The sequence below is a fragment of the Orcinus orca genome, chromosome 14 (assembly GCF_937001465.1).
Source record: "Orcinus orca chromosome 14, mOrcOrc1.1, whole genome shotgun sequence".
Taxonomy (NCBI): Eukaryota; Metazoa; Chordata; class Mammalia; order Artiodactyla; family Delphinidae; genus Orcinus; species Orcinus orca.
This window is the reverse complement of record NC_064572.1, coordinates 60,711,690-60,726,266: the sequence shown is the minus strand read 5'-3', so window position 1 is coordinate 60,726,266 and position 14,577 is coordinate 60,711,690. Positions and strand designations below refer to the sequence as shown.

The window sequence follows — 14,577 nt, the reverse complement described above, 5'->3', positions numbered from 1 at the left end:
CAGGGACAGGGAGCACACTACCTCACAAGTTAGAAAGGTTCTTACAGTAAGAGCACAGGATGCGCCGAGCTGACATGAGCCTTCCAGGTCCTAGCTGGCCTTCTGTGGTGACACAAGTCAAATGTCTCTTCTCCCTCAGGGACAATAATCAGGCTCTATCTGAGCACACCCTTCAGACCCTGCTTCCCCCCAACCCAGGTGGCTGTCCTTGGGTTGAAGGCTCCCAGTGTCCACCTGCCCTGACTAGCGAGAGATTCTCCTTGTCCAGCACACGGAGCTCCAGGTGTGGGTTACTGTACCTCCTCTTGCCCCCCAGTCCCCCTCACACTCATCTTGTGATGCAGGAATGTCTAGCCACTCATCCACACCTACAATGTGCCAGACACAGAATCAAAGCTGGAACTGCTGGACAGGACCTTAGCACTCGCCTAGCTCAACCCTCTCATTTTACCAGACTCAGAGAGGGGGAGTGACCTGTCCTGGGTCACCCAGCGAGTTTAGCCCATACTGGCTCAATTTGTCCATCCAGAAATTCCCCAGTGCACCTCACAGAAGGCAGGGGTGCTAACCACATCATAGCTGAGCAGAAGACTCCTTGGGGCCTCATAACTGCTGCAGGGCCGATCTCCAGAAGTTGACAATCCCTTCCCCCAGCATCTTTGGCCCTGGCTCCCGACCAGAGTGGGGCTGCTCTACCCTGACATCTAGGAAGCCCTGGGGCCCTCAGTCCTGCCACCTGCTCACAGAGTGCTGGGGGCACAGGGGCGGACAGCCCACATCCCTCCTCCCCACCAGGTTATTTATAAAGTGTTCTGGGATGAGTCAGGCACACAGCTGCCCAGCACCGGCAGAGACCGTTCCCTCAGAAATGCTATAAACGAACCTGGGCTCTGGAATCCCACGCCGACCCTTAATAGCGCCTCACAGGAACGTCGAGGCAGGAAGCTGGGACCAGCAGGGGTCTGTGGGGCTGTCGTGATGCCCCCATTAGTGGTCTGAGCCTCGAGCAGGAACATGAGCCCTGGCAGGCTAGTCTTGTGGGGACAGATGGAGGAACCCCAGGCAGGGGAAGAAGGGCCTTGGCCAGACACCCTCCCTGCACAGATCACATGCCCCTTTCCAGCCAGTGAGCCCCCCTGCACCTTCCCAAACCAGACTGACAGACAGACAAACCCAAGAAGACTGCTCCCACCCCCGTGCCCCCCAGGCACTGGCTCTCCCACCTCCATTCCTGTGTGTAAGGCTCTCCACCTCCGCCAACAGACCAGCTATTTTTAACTCTGGAAAGGGAGCCGGAGCCTCCAACACCCTCCTTGCTTCCTGCTCCTGGCAGCACTCTAATTACTTCCTCAGCGGGGTGCTGCCTGCCATGGGTACCCTGGCCGGGGCACCATAAATAATTGCCCCTCCCTTACACCCAGCTCCCCACGAGGCCGACCCAGGCGCCCACGCAGGGAGCGTGACCAGCCAGGGCCTGACCCCCGAGCAGATGCACGTCCTTTTATGAGGCTGAGCTGAGGGCACAGGGGGTCTTTGGAACCCACCCTCTTCTCTGCAGCCTCGGCCACAGTCCTGGAGGGGCCACTTGTGTGTCTGGCACACTCCGAGGGAGTAGGGATGGCAACAGATGAATAAGCGCTGTCCACCCTCGAGGGAGGCAAACACTTAAACAACTTATTATGCAAGAGAGAGGAATGAAATAAGTGCTAAATTAAGATACAAGCTGTGCCCAGGGCCTTCAGGCCCTCAATCCTTCTTCCCTACTTTATTTTTCTATTATAAAGCAATTCACATTCCTTTTGGAAAAAAAAAATTGTAAATGCAGATAACAAAAGGAAATTTATAATACATTCATTATCCAGCCACCCAAGGACACAGCCTTGTGCACACCTGAGGGCCGGACTTTTTTTAAACAGGGCAAGGTCAGACCTCAGATCTGAGGGTCCCAGGGACCCTCAGCCTGGCTCCAAGACAGTCACTGGAACAATTAAAATTTACAAGAAATGAACAGAAAGATTTCAAAGCAAGATAATACAGAGAGTAGTACATGTTTATGTAAAAAAGAAAATTCAAAAACTACATAAATGCCTTGAAAACTTTTGGAAGGATACAAACCAAAGGGTTAACACTGGTCAGCCACAGGCACAGGAGTAGGATAGGGGGTGGGGAACAGATTAAAAAACTTTTTTCTTCTAGAAATTTCTTTATTTGAATTGTTATAATAATCACATATTTTTATTAAAATTTTTTTATAATTTTAACTCCTTGAAAACTTTTTAAAATTGCTCAATAAATAATTTCCAAATGTTCTATAGTGTTGTATCATCTCTGCACTTAGAATAACATAATCTTAACACCAAAGGGAGGTGCAACTGCTGTGGAAAACAGTCTGGCAGTTTCTCAAAAGTTAAACATAGAGTTACCATGTGACCCAGCAATTCCACTCCTAGGTATGTGCACAAAATAATTTAGAACAGGTATTCAAGCAAATACTTGTTCACGAATGTTCATAACAGTACAATCCCCAACAGCCAAAATGTGGAAACAACCCAAACGTCATTAACAGACAAACTGGTCTACCAGTACAATGGAATATTATTCAGCCATAAAAGGGATTAAGTACTGATTCACTCGACGACTTTATGTTGTAATGTTAAAACATTATGTTAAGTGAAAGGAGCCAGACATAAAAAGGTCACATATTGTATGATTCTTTTTGTATGAAATAACTAGGACAGGCAAATCCACAGAGAGGGAGAGCAGATTTGTGGTTGCCAGGGGATGTGGAGACGAAGGGGATGGGAAGTGATTACTGAAGGTACAGGGGTGCTTTCAGGGTGATGAAAAAGTTGTGAAACAGAAAAGTGGCAGCTGCACAACACTAAATGCACTAAATGCCACTGAACTGTGTGCTTTGAATTGGTTGATCGTGTTATGAATTTCTCCTCGATTAAAAAAAAAAAAAGACCGGGCTTCCCTGGTGGCGCAGTGGTTGAGAGTCCGCCTGCCGATGCAGGGGACACGGGTTCGTGCCCTGGTCCGGGAGGATCCCACATGCTGCGGCCGTGGCTCATGGGCCCAGCCGCTCCGCGGCATGTGGGATCTTCCCAGACCAGAGCTCGAACCCGTGTCCCCTGCATTGGCAGGTGGATTCTTAACCACTGCGCCACCAGGGAAGCCCTCCAGGCACCACTGCACTGATGTTTCTGGGCCCCAGCTACTCCTGCCTGCCCTGCACTGCCCACCTCGGAGCTGCTGTGTGGTATTTCCTTTATTCCCTTGAGAACCAAATAGTTCCAGCACAGCTGCTGGGCTCTTTATAAGGATTCAGGTAGTCCAATTTCTAATAATTAAGGTCCAGTTACACCCGTATCATGTTTTACAGTGTACAAGGCATTTTCCCAGATATTACCCCACTTGGTTCTTACCAAAATCCAATGAGGCAAGGATCACCGTTTCCTATATTATAGATGTAGCTTAGATATAGATATACAAATACAGATCACCCAGGTAATATTCTTTGCTCTGAAGTCTACTTTGTCTGATATTAACATAGCCATTCCAGCTTTCTTTTCACTAGTGTCAGCATGGTATATCTTTCCCCATCCTTTTCCATTGCACATATTTATGTCTTTATATTTAAAGTGTGTTTCTTGGAAACAATCAGCAAAGTGAAAATGCAACCCATGGGGTGGGAGAAAATATTTGTAAACCATATATCTGATAAGAGGTGAATTTCCAAAATATATGATAATGTCTACATTTAATGTGATTATGGCTATGGTTAGGCTTCAGTCTGCCATCTTGCTTTGTTTTCTATTTTTTATTCCCTTTTTCCACCTTCTTTTGGATTGGATATTTTTGATGATTCTGTTTTATCTCCTTCACTAGCTGACTAACTCTAACCTTCTACTATCTGAGTGGTTGCTTTATCGTTTATAAGATACATCTTGACCTTATCACAGTCTAACTTCAAGTGATATCATACCACTGCACATGGAGCATAAGAACCTTACAACAGTATATTTCCATCTCTGCCCTCCTGGCCTCCTTCCCCTCCCCTGTGCCATGACATAGCAACTCTCACAAGGAAGTAAACAGAGAATCACTGAGCTCTCTGGGGTCACTGAACTTTGCGGCCTGATGTCGAGCGTCTTGAAAACCATTGTTTCATGTATTTGGTCTGTTTGTTTTTTTGTTTCAGGTGGAAGGGTAAATCCAATCCCTGTTACTCCATCTTAGATGGAAGCAAACTCCTCAGTATATTTATGAGGACACCAGGACTCAGGGCTAAGCCCCTTGCCCAAGGCAAGGTAGCCACTAAGTGGCCAGGTGGGACTCCAGCCAGATCTCTAGACACCAGGCCTGGTGTTCTCCTCCTTGCTTCACTGCTTCTGCAGGAACCACCCTGAGAAAGCAGAAAGAGTTAACGGCAGAAGACAGCAGACTTTGCCACCACTGCAAAAAAGCTGCTCACAGCATTGTCATCAGCTTTAGAAGCCAGAGTGATGATTATTTTGCAGAAAGTTACCCATTAAATAGCAACTTTCAGCATCTTTCAAGCCTCACCTTAAATGCTCGCTCTGCATCTTCAGAAGCCTCTGTGGCACAGTTTTTGTGTGTTTACTGTCTGTCTGCCAAGGATGCTGGGAGAAGTTCCCCACAATATGATGTGTCTGATTGAGCTGTCTCCCCCACTACCCTTCCGTAAGTATTTTCTGGTTGAATCCAATAACCTAACTGGTGGAATTACAGCAACTCTGGTATGTGCCTGCATGCATGTGTGAATGCATGCATGTGTATATGTGTGTGTGTGTGTGTGTGTTGATTTTGAGGCAAGAAGCGGGGGTCCCCTCTTTTTATCACACTACTTGACTTACTTTAGGTCCAGGGACCTATTTAGCTTAAAGGTGAGGGACTGAGAGAGAAGAAACTTTCCTTAAAATCACTTGGGGCACCTAGCTTAGACAAGACTCTGCCCAGACTCTGATGGGAGAGAAGAAGCCAGAAGAGCCTTCACTCCTCCCCACCCTCTGTCCTGCGGCAGAGAGGAGCTGGGGGCTCAGTTCTTTGCCAAGCCTCCTCCCCACGCCCCCAGCTGACCCCAGAAATGCTTTGTTTAAGAAACGAGTCTGGGGGCTTCCCTGGTGGCACAGTGGTTGAGAGTCCGCCTGCCGATGCAGGGGATACGGGTTCGTGCCCCGGTCTGGGAAGATCCCACATGCCGCAGAGCTGCTAGGCCCGTGAGCCATGGCCGCTGAGCCTGCGCGTCTGGAGGCTGTGCTCCGCAACAGGAAAGGCCAAAACAGTGAGAGGCCCGCGTACTGCAAAAAAAAAAAAAAAAAAAAAAGAAACGAGTCTGAAAGCAGCAGCACTGACTTCTATTCCCGCCGGTTGCCGGTCACATATCCATTTCATTCGAGGCACTGCCATCCCACAGCGGTGGGACCCAGACGAGTGGTTAACATGGCCAAGACTCAGGTTCCTCACCTGTAAACTGAGCCTGAGAATATCCACCTCCCAGGGCTGGTTGTTAAATAAAAACACGATGTGTCTGGCACAGACTGGGAACTGGGCTTTCTTTCCACTCTCCTCTTATCCCGTCTGCTTTGTTCTAAGTGTTCCTGTACTACCCTTAGAAGTCTGTGTCGAGACTGGTGGTCTGTTGCTCACAATGAAAACCCATGAAAGGAAAACCAGTGAACAGCACCCACCCTGCACGGTCTAGATCAGAGGTTCTCACGCTTCACTGCACACTAGAATCCCCTGGGGAGCTTCTAAAAACCCCAAGAGCAGGCTGCACCCCAAATCAATTAAATCAGAATCTCTGAGGATGGGGACCAGACATCAGGATGTTGTAAAGCTCGCAGGGGTTTCCAACGTACAGCCAGGGTTGAGAATGCATGGTCTTGTCCGAGAGACAAGAATGCTCTCGATGTCCTGCTCTCCCATCCTTTGCCTGCGATCCGAGCACATCTCAGGGGCTCCCTGAGGTGCAGTGACCAGGAGTGCAGGACAGGGACTAGGGGAGGGTGAGTGAGACAACATTTAAGGAGGCTCTCACTCTTAGGTCCCTGCAAGGGTGGGGTGACCACCTCTCGCATTTCGTCCCCTAGACACCACACCCTTAGGGAGGCACCACCCTCCACTTGCAAGATCCAGAGAACGAGGCCTCCTTACTCACTTCCTGCAGCCTAGCCCCACCCCGGCCATCCCAGCCTACACCTCCTCACCCCCCAGTTGAAGGCTCCAAAGGAAAAGGAATCCAAGGGCCCCGTCCTGCCTCCCCAACTCAGGAAAGCATCTCTCTTTGAACAAATCGCCAAATCCTCCTCCTTCCCTGCCCAGGGCCATGGTTCCAGTCCCCTGGCCAGAGCCCAGCAACTGTCAGGCCACCTGGCCGAGAAGGTGAAGGAGAGACAAGGTGGCCCTTACCTGCCAGCCAGCCACTGTCCCTCTCCCTAGAGTAGGCCCCCTGCCCAGCTGACAGTTCAAAGATTCAGGGAAATGACGAGGCTTGGCAAAAGCCAGCATGACCTTTCTTCCAGGTGCAGGGGTGGGGCAGGAAGGCTGGGGAAGACACTTCTCATGCCCTTAGCCTGGTGAGGGCCTCAGCTGTGCCGAGAAGGGGTAGAGGTGTTCAGACTACAACTCCATCAGGTGGCTGGAAGGTGGAGTGGGGTCCCCAGCTGTGCCCTGGAAAACATGATTTGTCTGGTCCCACTGCCCTATAAGCCCCAGCCTCCTCTTCCTTTTGGTTCTCAAATTTGAGCGACCTCAACAATTACCTGGAAACTTCCCTCCAGCTTCTGCTGCAGTAGGTCCATGTTTTGAACCTGCACCCTTAGGTGATTCTGATCCAGGTGTCCACACTTTAAGCACCACTTCCATGGGTCTTTGTGCCGTCAGCTCAGCATCTGATCTCCCACTCATCTCCCTGCCCCCCAGCACACACTGTAAATCCTCTCCCGGGAAAGGATCTGATGAAATCACTCACCCTGAGGAGTAGGATACAGAGAAGACTTGGAGGGGGACACGCGCTCCCAGGAGATCAAGACGCATTGCCCTCCTCTGTGAAGCCTGCACTAACTCCTCCTGTTGAAATTAGATGTCTACAGGAGCCAGGCAGGGAAGTGGTGAGAGAAGAGGACAAAAAGGCACAGTACCGTAGGGAGTGGTGGGGACTTCAGCACACTGGCGCGAGCATGCCCATCTGGGAGGGTGCAGAGGGGAGCAGCCACTTCCCAGCCCACCAGCTGTAGGTATGCAAACCATGGTTGCCAGATCTTCTGATTTGTTGAAAGAAGCCAGAAATCCGATTTTTATGGACGGTTTTCCAATTTTTAAACTATGGGGGCCGAAGCAAGCACGTCTGAGGGTCAAATCTGGATGGAAGTGGGCCAGCCGTTTGCAGCCTGGTCTAGACAGTGAGCTCCTTGGGTTGAGAGACCTTGTGTTCACCCCTGTGCCCTCGGTGCTAGCTCACTGCCCAGCATACCTAGGGGGTTCCCAGCAAATGCTGTTACAGGAGCAAATAAGTGAAGGCAAGATGGGACAGGCAGGTCAAAAGGGACTTCCTGCCCCATCACACCTAAGGTCAGCCGTGCTGGCCAGCAGGGGTGGGGCCTGTCTGAGAGCCCCTTCCCGGCTCCCTGGCAGAGGAAGCCTGGGCTGATGTCTAATTCACTCACACCTGGTAATTCACTCACATCCAGCACCCCTGGATGTTCCATGAGCATCCCCTGTGGTGCAGACCTCTCTTGGGTCTCCAGTTTTATCCACTCCCCCGCTAAAGCCCCCCAGCCTCTCACGCCTCCTGCAAGAACCTGGACCCAGCTTGTCCCCAGCCTGTCTTCACTTCAGGCCACTCCTCAGAAATCTTTGCCCAGGGGTTCCAGCCCCCAGCCCAGGCCCAGCTCCTCTGAGAGCAATGGCAAGAGCGGACAAAGCCTCACAGCTGCCCCTGGGAGAAGCAAGAGGGAGAAAAAGCCCAGCCTGCAGGTCCCTGGAAGTATCCACATGTCCTGGACACCCCCTGACAGGGGAGGCATGTCTGAGGGCTCTGCCCATCTCAGCAGATGAAATCAGAATGTCAGGAGTGACGTGCCAGAAGGGAGGAGCTCTGCCCATCAGGAAGAGGGGCTGACGGGCTGCCTAAAACTGATCAGAAAAAGGAAAATAGAAGAGAAGGTATTGCAAGAAGTATGTGAGATACAGGGTATACGGTGCCCTTCATAGGAAGTTCAAGAAGAGTTACTAAGTGATGTGAGGACAAGCTGCATTGATGAAGCAGCAGGTGGGGAGTAAGGCAGGGTGGGGTACTGATGGCGAGGGGATGAGGAAGCCTTCTGAAGTGATGGAAATGTTCTGTATCTTGCTCTGGATGGTACTTACACAGGTGTATACATACAGAAAAACACATAACCTACATAGTACATTTAAAGATTTGTGGACTTTGGACTTCCCTGGTGGCGCAGTTAAGAATTAACGGTTAAGAATCCGCCTACCAATGCAGGCGACACGGGTTTGAGCCCTGGTCCGGGAAGATCCCACATGCCGCGAAGCAACTAAGCTCGTGCGCCACAACTACTGAGCCTGCGCTCTAGAGCCCATGCGCTGCAACTACTGAAGCCTGCGCGCCTGGAGCCCGTGCTCCGCAACAAGAGATGCCACCGCAAAATGAAAAACTTGCGTACCGCAACGAAGACCCAACACAGCTAAAAACATTAAAAATATATATAGGGCTTCCCTGGTGGCGCAGTGGTTGAGAGTCAGCCTGCCCATGCAGGGGACGCGGGTTTGTGCCCCGGTCCGGGAGGATCCCACATGCCACGGCGTGGGCCGTGGCCCCTGGGCCTGCGTGTCCGGAGTTTGTGCTCCGTGGCGGGAGAGGCCACAGCAGCTGGAGGCCCGTGTACGGCAAAAAAAAAAAAAAAAAAAAAAAAAAAAAAAAAATATATATATATATATATATATATATATATATATATATATATATATATAAAGGTTTGTGGACTTTACTGCATACAAATTTTACCTCAACAATAAAAGAAAAAAGCAATGGAAGAAAAGAGGGGAAAAGCCTCTCACAGATACCCACAAATCAAGAAGCTGGAGACTGGCACCAGCTCTTTGGGACAAGCTTAAAAAGAGGCAAGAAGGCCAACGAGGTGTAAGAACCTTGCTCCCAAATGAGCCATGGAACTGATTTCTAAGTTAGTCAGCCAGCAGGTGGCCAATTTCAAGTGCAAATACGTAATTGAAAATGTGCTCATGGTGAAGGCAAGAAGTGACTACAGCTTTAGAGTACCACAGCCTTCTCCCTTTCAAGTCCTTTGGCTTCAGTTGTCCCAGTTCATCCTCACCGCAACCCTGGGGGTGGCTGTTAGGTCTCAGACTTAGAGTGGAACAAACAGAGGCCCCGGGAAGTTCAAGGACTTGCCCAAGGTCACATTGGCCATGCCAAGACTCAAATCTTGGCAGGAGTTACCAGGTCTGTGCCCTTGCTTCTGCACATGCCCCTCCTAGACCATGCTGCATTTGAAAGCAATGCAGACGTGTGGATTCTCTGTCTATAACAATAGCCAATTAGAGATAGTCAGTGTACCCAAACTTAATTTGGGGAATAATTGTGTGGGAGAGCTAATTAATGATCAGCTTTTTCTTAAGAAAAATCTCTGTTCTCAAGAGTCAGCAGTCTTGAGATGTGTTGAGGTGAGAGCTATCTCTGTCTTGCTCAGGCCTGGCAAAGAGTGCAATTCTATGAGATTTGTTGAAAGAGGACATCTCTTCCCTTTGACAGATTTAATAACAAACCCCAATGGAGGTGTTCCATTCTTTCTCCTCAGACAGGCAGGGGGTGGACCAGACAGTTTGAGCCAGTAGGTTGATGGTGACACGGGAAATTAGAAAGACTGGAGGATACTGTTAGTGTTACCCTAAAGCCATCTGCCCCTTCTCCTCACCACAGACCCTGGTTTTTTTCTAGCCCCAGGAGATGAATCATGATTAGGCTAAAGCCAACACAGTAATTTCATTTGCTTTTCCTAGATTCTCACTTTCCCGGTTTCCTTTGTAGTCAGGATACCATTCTAGCCAATGAGACATAAAGACAAATCTGCTGAAAGGCTTCTTGCTTCCTGATTAAAGAGTTAGAAACTACCCCTTAATGGGAGAAACTACCCCTTCCTCCTCCTTCCTGCCAGGAATGTGCTTGTGTGAGGACATGATGGCTGGAGCTGTGGCAGCCATCTTGCCATCAAAAGGTAATAAGCTTAAGAAAAGCAAGCACAGTGAATATGGCTGCACAGAGAGATCAATAGCGCCTGGTCCTTGCTGACATTTTTGATGTCAGACTCTGGATCAGACTTCATTTTTTTTTTAAGGTTTCAATATTTTATTCAAGTTTTATTTTAAGTGATGTTAATTACAGCATTTGAAGGGGAGGAACTAATTCCACACAAAATGGAAGACTCTAAAATGTACCCATTAAACTGCTAAAAAATAAACTGAGTGGCGAGAATACAAGAGAAGTTCAATTCAGATTCTGAGTGTTGTCACCATGTGATTACAGTCACACAGACTCCTCCCAGCTTGCACCTGGAGCTCTTAGAAGCTATTTCATACTCTGGTGCAAGGGCAAAAAAAACACAACATGAGAAAAAACACAATTAAGTCCTGAATTATTGGCTTCATCACATCCACCTTCTCCACCCCAAAATGGCACAGAAGAAACAGCTACCACACCCTGCAGACTACTTTTGGTGTAAAAGAGGTGATGGATTGGGGTGGAAAAAGTCCCTGCCTAAAAAAGTCCCTTTCAGATGAGTTTGTGTACACCACCCAACAGCCTCTCCTCAATCAGGATAGGAAACCAAGGTTCAATTCTCAGGAAGTCACAATTTCATTCATTTACTCAATACGAATTTACAAATTACAAAATGCCTGCAAATTATCAACTTCCACTTGCAGCCATTTCTAGGTAAAAAAGGAACCTGACATCTCTAGAGGGGCCAGCAAGCTCCCCCTCAAGTCTACAGCTGAAAGGACCTTTTTTGAAATTGGGTTTCTTCTGTACCTCTGAAAGGGTAACACCCTAAAGCTGAATCATCTTTAACCTGGAAGCCTAGCATGATATTTAGCGATACTTGCATCCCAGACATACAACATTAAAAGGTACACTAAATTCTGAAGGTAGCTATGCTGAAAAATAGTTTAATATTAAACGATTGTACAGTATTCATTTATGCTTGAAACTCCAGTCCTAGACCAAGCTTGTGGCCACCAGCGTTGACATTCTTGCCATCCAGCAGAGCTGACAGAGTCAGTTTGATACCTGGCTTTAGGGTCTGAGTATATCCTAACCCTATGAGGCTGGAGTTGTTCACTTTAGCCAAGAAGCAGGCGTCAGGGTCGATCTGGAAATTGGCTGCTATTCTGAAGCGAGTGTTACTGTTTCCCGCTGTCCAGGCTAGATTAACAGCAGTCTCCAACTTCTTGTTCACCTTCTGATAAATGGAGCCACCAAACTCTGTCCCGTCATTTATATTAGTGTGAAGCTGGAACTCATCGGTCTTGTAGCCAACTGCAAAATTGCTCTGGGTCACTCAAGACTTTGCGGTCTCAAAATTCATCTGGTAGCCAGCCAGCCAGCCCTCATAACCCAGCACCAGAGCACCCCAGATGGAAGGGCCAGCAATGTCGAAATCCACATCACAGCCCAGGTTGATATGTTCCAGCTTGTACCCTGTCTTGATTTTAGCATTTTTTTTTCCCCAGTGTTTGGAGAGAAGGATGAATTGAAGGTCAGCTTCAGGCCACGTGCAAACTGATCTTCCACAGTAATCTCCATGCCTAGTGTGTTGTTAGCGTTCCATTTCTCCGTAAACGTCAGACCATATTCGGTCCATCTGTACTTGGTTTCCAGACTGTCCATCACTTCAGTGGTCTCGGTGTCGGCTGAACCTGAGCTTGTAAATTCCAGTCCATTCTCAGATTTTGTTTTCAAATCAAGTTTTATTAAGCCAAACCCATAGCCCTTGGTGAAGACATCCCTGGCAGATTTGCCAAGATCAGCATACGTGAGAGGCACAGCCATCTTCTGCACCCCTCTTTGCAGGTTGCACACCTTGGCAAACGCTGTTTTCTGTCCTAATGGCCGGACATCTAGGAATCATGCTCCATGAGCTGTGAATCCTCCAGGAAGAAATCCAGACTTCATATTGAGATAATTCAGTGTCATAATGATTTAGCCACAATCTGTTTAGGTCTTTCTTTTGTTACACGTAACCTATCTGACACAAAGGGCGGAGGCAGACAGACACCAGTTGCAGAATTCAAGTCACATGGATGAGACCTGATAAGAAGCAGGGGCAGGCCAGACAAGGACCTGGAAGGCAGCAAGAAGCAAAGCTCAGTGGCATCACCAGGCCAAGGAACAATTTCTTGGCATTTCCTGGGCTACGTGGCCTACCATCAACAGAAGCCTGAACCTGCTATACCGGCCCATGGATTTGATGGTACTCCAGGTGTCTCTCATCGGTGATTACCCAAAGCTAGTGCACAAAGAACTGTTGCCTTTCACAACCACAGAGTTACAGGGGTCTGGGGTTTTGACATATTGTAACCTTGGACAGAGGAAAGAAGCTGACCTTCTCTCTTTTTAATTCAGTTCAATACTAAAAAATAGCTAGACTCATTGCAACTGTAGTCCATGCATTAATTAATAGGGCAGCTATGGAAGTTCTTTGTATTCTTTCCTAATGGTTAGTTATTGTAAACTTTTTCTACTACAATGACCTGTTAAAGTCAGGAAGTAAGCTGCAAAATCCACATGAATTGAAGATCAGACATGAGGCTTCAGATACATTTCTCACTGTGGCGGACTCAAACAGTGTTCACACTCCTCTGTTGTCAGGGGTACTCTGGGGGAGAAGTTGGAGGCTCACAGCAACCTGTGAGCCAGTTCATCAGCAGGGAGGCTTTATCCTCAGGGCAGCCAACTGGGGCAGGTCAGAAGGGATACCTCCAGATCTGCAAGACAGGGACTTCCCTGGTGGTCCAGTGGGTAAGAGTCCGTGCTCCCGATGCAGGGGGCCCGGGTTCAGTCCCTGGTCAGGGAACTAGATCCCACATGCACGCCACAACCAAGAACTGGTACAGCCCAAATAAATTAATTAATTAAAATTAAATTAAGAAAAAAAATTGATAGATCTGCAAGACAAAGGAGTCCAAATTCATGGCCAGAAAAAAGCCACAGGCCTGGAGACCAATTCAGGATCTGTGTGAAGGGGGAAATCTGGGCTCAGGGGAAGAGCCGAGCCCTGAAATCCAGACCATGGAGAACAAAGGCACAGCACAAGCAAAAAGAAATAGAAGCATCCCTGAAGAAAGAGCTGCTTTGCCGGCAAGTTTCTTCTTCATCCCCACCTGCGGCAGGGGAGCCCAGACCTGCAGAGGGAGGAAAGCGCTTTGGCTGGTTCAGAACTGGTGGCAGGAGTGTGGCTGCAACCAGGGTTCTGACAGTGACTCATGCCTCAGGAATAGTCATCACAATGGCTTTCACTTGGGGGCCTGCCGTGGGCCACACACTGTGCTAAGTGTCTTTTCAAATCCTCACAAAACCCCATGATTTAGGCCCTATTATCATCCCCACTTAAGAGCTGAGAAACTGAGGCCGAGAGAGGTAAAGTCACTCTTGGTCTCTAAAGTCTCCCTGCTGGTGAGCGGTAGAGGCAGGTTTCAAAGCCCAAGTTCGGACTCACCTCTGTAATCTCAAGTCTACCCACTCGCCACCTTCCCGCCTCCTTCTCCATGAACTCTTCCCAAACCTGGCAGTTCCCACCAATCCTGTCCTTCTTTCCCACATTGCAGTGCCTGTAACAGCCTGCTTGGTGCTGAGTTACTTATTGCTGCCATACGGTGACCAAATGTTCCCTGAGTGTGCTCCCTGCCCTGTCCCCCCAGTAGCCCTGTAAGCTCTTCAGGGACCATAACAACTAGGAATGCTGCTAGCTGCAAGTAACAGAATGCCCAACTAAAGTAGCTCCCATAATAAGGTCACTTATTATCTCATACAAGAGTTAGCCTGGAGGCAAGCGTCTTCCAGATCATGTTAATTTAGTGGCTGGACAAAAACAGGGCTTTGGGTCAGCTTCCCTGGTATTCTTTTTTTTTTTTTTTTTAAGATTTATTTATTTTGTTTTTGGCTGTATTGGGTCTTCATTGCTGTGCATGCGCTTTCTGTAGTTGCGAGCAGGGGCCGCTCTTCATTGCTGTGTGCAGGCTTCTCATTGTGGTGGCTTCTCTTGTTGCAGAGCGTGGGCTCTAGGTGTGCAGGCTTCAGTAGTTGTGGCACATGGGCTCAGTAGTTGTGGCTCGCGGGCTCTAGAGTGCAGGCTCTGTAGTTGTGGCGCACGGGCTTAGTTGCTCCGCGGCATGTGGGATCTTCCCAGAACAGGGCTCGAACCTGTGTCCCCTGCATTGGCAGGCAGATTCTTAACCACTGTACCACCAGGGAAGCCCCTCTCTTTTTTTTAGCTGCGTTGGGTCTTCATTGCTGCGTGCGGGCTTTCTCTA

General features: G+C 48.8%; 1 protein-coding gene and 1 pseudogene across 1 annotated transcript in view; both read right to left on the bottom strand.

The window, feature by feature from the left end:
• The window catches only part of ZFYVE27 (zinc finger FYVE-type containing 27), a 101,329-nt gene that overhangs the window by 14,306 nt on the left and 72,446 nt on the right, over positions 1-14,577 (bottom strand). The window lies entirely within an intron of this gene.
• Positions 10,373-14,393, bottom strand: LOC117200869 (voltage-dependent anion-selective channel protein 1-like; annotated as a pseudogene).